The following is a 6,025-nucleotide window of genomic DNA, read 5'->3' as shown; positions in this document are numbered from 1 at the left end:
ACACCTGAGGTGTGTAACAAAACTATTCAATGAAGATCAATTGGCTGACCAAAAACATACTTTAAGTATATTTTATTGATTGGAAACAATGGTCTGTCAACAAATAGTTAATGCAAGCGCTGTAAGTGGGGTGGATCCTGCTAGGTTCCAATACCATCCGTAATTGAAACCTGTCCTTTTTGGCCCTACATTAATGTCCTTAACTTTGACAAATACACTGATCAATTTCTCAACAATGACTGTAAAAACCTATAAGGTAATGTATGTCACTGATGCCATCCCTGTTTTCATTACACATGTTTTACTTCATCTTGCACACTCTAAGAGTATTTGATTTTCCCAGGTATGGTCTTTCTGAATCATTTTTTCATGCAGCATATGACTCTATGGGCCTCATTCACAAGCTCTTTGCACTACTGCTGTGACATTGTCTTTATGCAGTGGTGGCGCTAGCAGTGCACTGCACTGCTCCATATTTACAAACTGAGGATTTGGGCCAAATGCGTAAATTTGTAAAGCCCTGTGTCAAATTATACCTGTGCCAGGTATAATGTATGCAGGGTAGGCATTCCTAGGCAGAACGCCATGCAGAACTGACACAGAGTGTGGAATCGCATTTTACAGGTCTTAGGTATGCTATGCCAAGTGGACCCTGTGATACACAATGACAATCTCTGCACAGGCCTATCATTAAGTAAAGAGGCCTACAAATGTAATTCGCTACTGCTAGGAACGCATTATGTTGCAAGGCTTGCCCTCTGAACAGACATCATGAAAGATCCTCGTCATTGCATGCTAGCTGAAGCAATCTCCCTTCTGGAAAGTACCAGTCTGAGTACGTGATGTTCTCGAGTTCTGTCACAAGATGGACCATGTGATATTAGGCACGTAGGCCACCTTGTGTAAAATCCTTTTCTATGCTTTTTGTTACTATATATAGTATGATAGGAAAAACGACCTCAGCCATAATGGAGAAGTAGTCATGCGTCAATCATACGTCAAAGCCAAAGAACCAATAAGACGTTGAATTATGTTTGTGGTTTAATACTATAAAAGATCATGTATTACTTCCTTGTATTAGGCTGCTCGAGTGTACACTAGTACAGAGCATCCTCCATGTACATGTCTTTCTATTCTATCCCTAATAAATTGATATTATGTTTATCTAGAAGAGCTGGCTAACGGTCGTTTGTATCCTGAATGGGTGCTGAATAATTAGGCTTCTACATTTGGTGGAGAATGGAAGAATTGCGGTCTCGTTCAGCGAATAGTTTCCTTCAGCCCGGCTCCTGTTTCGGTTGGGGCGACAGCTGACCCATTGGACAGGGCCCCTCCTGCGACGGAGTCTGGAGCTGTCGTGAGTATCTATTGCTGCTTCGTGGTCCTGCTCTCGCTGTTTGCTCTACTGTTTTTCCGGTGTAAATATTGCGAAACAGGGAGGTAACTGGGGTGTTTCGTTAATATGTTTCCTGCATAGAGTGGTTATGCATTTATGCTTAATATTTCTATTTGCCGTACCCCTTAGCCAGCTTTTTGTAATGACATCTTTTTATTTCTCTGTCTCCGGTGGCATGCCAAGGGCATTTCTTCCTCTGTTGTCCTCTGTTGCGGGCTCCGATAATGCACCTCGTGAAAACATTCAGATAGTTAACTATAACAGTCCGCAGGCTGCTAGCATTCTGTGTTAATTTGGTTCTTCCATTGTATTACACCATTTCCTTCCTCCCTGCGCTGCAGCTGTATACTTAGAATAGCTTCCTGTATTTCATGTAGCTGGTTACTGTTAAAAAAAAAAGATGTCCGAGGAATAGAGGCAACTAGCGGTGTTGCTTCAGAACACAGTGCGAGTCGCTGTTTGAGGTCCCCAGCCGGAGGGGCTGGGGCGGATAACTCTGGTCAGAGAGGGTGTTGTAAAAGGGCGTTGCCCAGATATGGGATGGTAGTAGTCCGTTCCAGGTTCTATGTGTACATTTAAGAGGAACTGGCATGTGATTTCAGCTTCCTTGTGTTTATAGGAGTGATAGTGTTTCATTCCAGTAACTGGATGATTGTGGTTCATTCCAGTGGAGCAGGCAGGCTCTGTTTGTTGTGTTAAAAAATTGTTATGTTATCTGTTTCCTGTAATATTGCAGCTCTTTGAACAATGCTTATGGCATATTGAACTATCGGCTACTCATGTGAAATGGTGTAAACTGTAGAAGTGGTTTTTGAGGTATAAATCAATGTGTGTGTAAAAGTGGTTTTTGAGGTATAAATCCGTGTGTGTGCGAAAGTGGTTTTTGAGGTATAAATCCATGTGTGTGTAAAAGTGGTTTTTGAGGTATAAATCCGTGTGTGTGCGAAAGTGGTTTTTGAGTTATAAATCTGTGTGTGTGCGAAAGTGGTTTTTGAGGTATAAATCCATGTGTGTGCAAAAGTGGTTTTTGAGGTATAAATACGTGTGTGTGTCTGAAAGTGGTTTTTGAGATATAAATACGTGTGTGTGCGAAAGTGGTTTTTGATTGATGAAGGAAGGGTTGACAACAAGGTGGTGTACTGTAATTTATTTTGACTTCATGCATTTGCGATTTAGGATAAGAATTTTTAGAAAATTTAAGACTAGGTGGGTGGACTCATGGGCGACATAATACAGATTTTTATGACAATTGACTGATTTAATCTGCAAACATCACACAGTACAAACACCCCCCCTGCACTCACTACATATTGATACAAGGGTTGGGAGTAGGATCACCCCACAGGGCTAATTGTACTGTGACCCTTGTCTATGGTTCTGCCGTCACATGTGGTTGCTTGACTTGTTCACCGCTATTGCATTATCTGTGTGTCACTGGCCAAGGATCTGGTCCAGCTTCCAATATCATACAGCCGCACCCTGTCCCTCCTGACTATTCTGTCATCTCTTGATTCACCCCAAAGGACGCCAGTGTGGACGCCGTCACTAGCACCTTGGGTACTGTCTGATTTCAAACTTTTTGTGAGCTAAGGTGGACATGGCTGGCTGAAATTGTGGCATGGATGCAGACCGGCTTGCTTCCTGCTTTTACTAATCAATAATTGCGGCTGGCAAAGAGAGGCTGCGTGTGTGAATATACCCATTGTTATCCCTTCTGTGTCACGGGGTATGAGCGGTGTAAAAAAAATACACCGACATCCTACTGTTTTCTGGAACGATTGTAATTGTCTTCGTGTTATGTAACAAAAGGCTAGGGTAAGACAGTCACGAGGAACCCTCTTAGTAAAGGCAAAGTAGAGACACATCAACATAGCCCCAAGGACAGTCCAGCGTACCAAATAGAGGCGAAAGAAGGCCTATAGGCACTACTGTACTTAGACTTTGACTTTGCAAGGAAAATGACAGTAGTGTTTCTGTAGCTTTGCGGACATGTGTGGTGCTTTACAATGCTGCCTACATGCTAGTTGCATATGGGATGTGCATTGAATGTGGGGCTGTCCTGTATTGTGGAGGATAAAAAAAAAAAATCCATAGGGGCTTGTCAAGCTCTCTTCCTGTGACAAGTGCACAGTCACAGGAACAAAATATCGATTTTGTTTGAAGACATTTGGGAAATACACTACAGCGTGAGGGCACCACAGCAGGGACCAAACACTCTGAGCTGCCTCTACAACAGCAGGCAGAGACGGAACGTGAAAGCCGCACCCTGGAATGGCGTTTGATGGATGAGGAAGTGAAAAATAAAAGCAAAATGTAAGAGACCTTGTGAAAGAATTAGACAGTTATTCCATAGCCAGGGTAAAGAGGAAGTGGCTAATGCAATAAGAAAAAAATGAACAGAAGTACGAACAGATATCAAATTAAATGGAAAAATTTATTGGCAAGGGGCGAGAGGGATCACACAATTTACTATGGGATATGTCCACGTGTGCACATCACACAATCCATAACATCAAGATGTGGAAGGAGGTGCTCAGCAATAAAAAAAACACAGCTGGAGATCACAAGACACAGTCTCTCGACGTACATAAAAATGTAGAGAGTTAAACAGAATAATAGCCATGGGAAGGGCTGCTTTGGAAGGATCCGGATACATTGTTTAGCATTATTGTACCATGAGATTTGTGGGAGGATTGTAAGAAGGCGATACACTGGCCTGAAAAATGTGACCACTACTCCAATTACTATACTATGATTTGGGGCAAGACTGAGTATGGGAAAGGTTTGCAAGTAGACAAGGGATGGCTGTAACATGCTTACACACTGGAAAAAAATGTAAGTTTAATTGTTAAATTATCACACGTAGTGAGACACAAAATTCAGACTTTATTACTTGTTAATGGCTTTAAAAGCACTGCAAAGAGCATTGTACAGCGAAAATAAAAGCGTCAAGATAACTCCAGTGATTAATGTACCTGCTGGGGAGGAATGAGAGTTTTGAACAGTGGCATTTTTGACTGAAAGATAGTGCAGATGGTTAATATGCAGGATGCATAGGATGTGTATTATGAAAAAAAAAAAAAAAAAAAAAAAAAAAAAAAACAGTATTTTATGTGGATGGCACAGTGGGTTACTGCTTTTGTAACAGAGATTCTTTAGTTACTGTACAGTTCATAATAGTAATCTAGCACATTGAGCTATGAACTGCAATTAAGGAGCTGCATGCCAACTGCATAGCACAAATTAGAAAGCTGTTTTTTCCCAGTCTTTCATTTTAAAGTGCTGTAAAGTGCTCCAACACCTACACTGGTATGAGAGATGCTATAATAAAAATTAATTAAATGTGACAAAAAGGATAGGGAGAGAAGAGAGGCACTTATGGTTAAAAATTGAAAAGTTGGTCGCCAAGATGCAGCACCAACATTTCCAATAAAATGTTTAGATTTTTGCATATTTTTTCAATATAAAAAGAATGATTTCATGTTTGAAATTTAAATTGTGCAAATTGCTTGGGGGTACCTGGCTTCCAGTAACGTTTCACTGGTGGTCCCCAGGAGTAAAAAGGTTAGGAACCACAGGTGTACAACAAATTAGAACTTTCTTATGTAGGGATTACATTTAAAAATATTTGACCCATGCAAAGGTTGCCAAAATTCTTACAGTGAACAAATTTAGTCTGGAGGGAACAGAGGATTCATTTGCAGCAGTTAACAATATGTTGTCAGGAGTGTGGAATTTTATAAAATGTCTAAATTGTCCATGGGACAGTTTGTGTCATCAGTCTACTTGTCCTGTAAAAAGACATGCATATTTTCCTCCTGCTAAAATGGTGTTTACAAATATTGTCTAGGAGTTCGATTTCCTGGTCTGCCTCATTAAATGCTAGCTCATGTATAAAAGCTGTAAATTTGCACTAATGCAGGAACAGATACCATGGGTGTACTTTGTGATTTTCTTTGAGAATTCTGCCATAAACTGGTTATCACAGATCTTTTGTTATTTGAATTCTGTCTCTCTGTTTATTGGCTGGCTTCAGTGGTAGTGACACCATTCTGCTCTTCCATACGAAGAATATTGGCACAAAGTAGTTTTGGCACAAAGTAGTTTTGTTCATGCCAGGAACTACTATGGCAATGTGTAACTTTGATGAAAAGGTTACATTGATCTTTCCTGTTATGAATATAAATGTTGGAAATACCACCATGCATCCGCACATTTTACTAAATGATGCTTCAAAGAAATGACACCTAAAATATCATGGTAGTTTAGCAGAATGTTTCTTTCCTAGTTACATTGTTTGTGAAGGTATTTTGAAAGGAAGGAATAACAAAATTGTGCTTTCGAGCTTCTGCAGATATTTGCATCTGATGAGAGAGCATTCTGGAAGAATTGTGCTGGGCATTTGTTTACGGTAGTTCCATACCTGGTTGTGTATTTCTTCATAGCTCTATAGAGTACATACTAATAATTTAGTCATGTTCAATGAAAGAAGAGATATAGAAATTAAAAGAAGTGTTAAATGTGATGAATTGTAAATAATATAAGTAAATAAGAGATATATAAAAATGTGGGTTATTGTTGGGGTGTAGAGTGAGTTAATTATGTGATAACAAACTTCTACTAAGGTGT

General features: G+C 40.0%; 1 long non-coding RNA gene across 1 annotated transcript; it reads left to right on the top strand.

The window, feature by feature from the left end:
- Positions 1-610: 610 nt before the first annotated feature.
- Positions 611-3,768, top strand: LOC138265781 (uncharacterized). The gene is made up of 2 exons (XR_011199418.1): positions 611-2,284; positions 2,357-3,768. It is a non-coding gene; the product is annotated as an uncharacterized lncRNA (long non-coding RNA).
- Positions 3,769-6,025: the final 2,257 nt, after the last annotated feature.

Source organism: Pleurodeles waltl, chromosome 11 (genome assembly GCF_031143425.1).
Source record: "Pleurodeles waltl isolate 20211129_DDA chromosome 11, aPleWal1.hap1.20221129, whole genome shotgun sequence".
NCBI classification, from domain to species: Eukaryota; Metazoa; Chordata; class Amphibia; order Caudata; family Salamandridae; genus Pleurodeles; species Pleurodeles waltl.
Note: the sequence above shows the minus strand (reverse complement) of the source record. Positions and strands in the feature narration are given on the sequence as shown.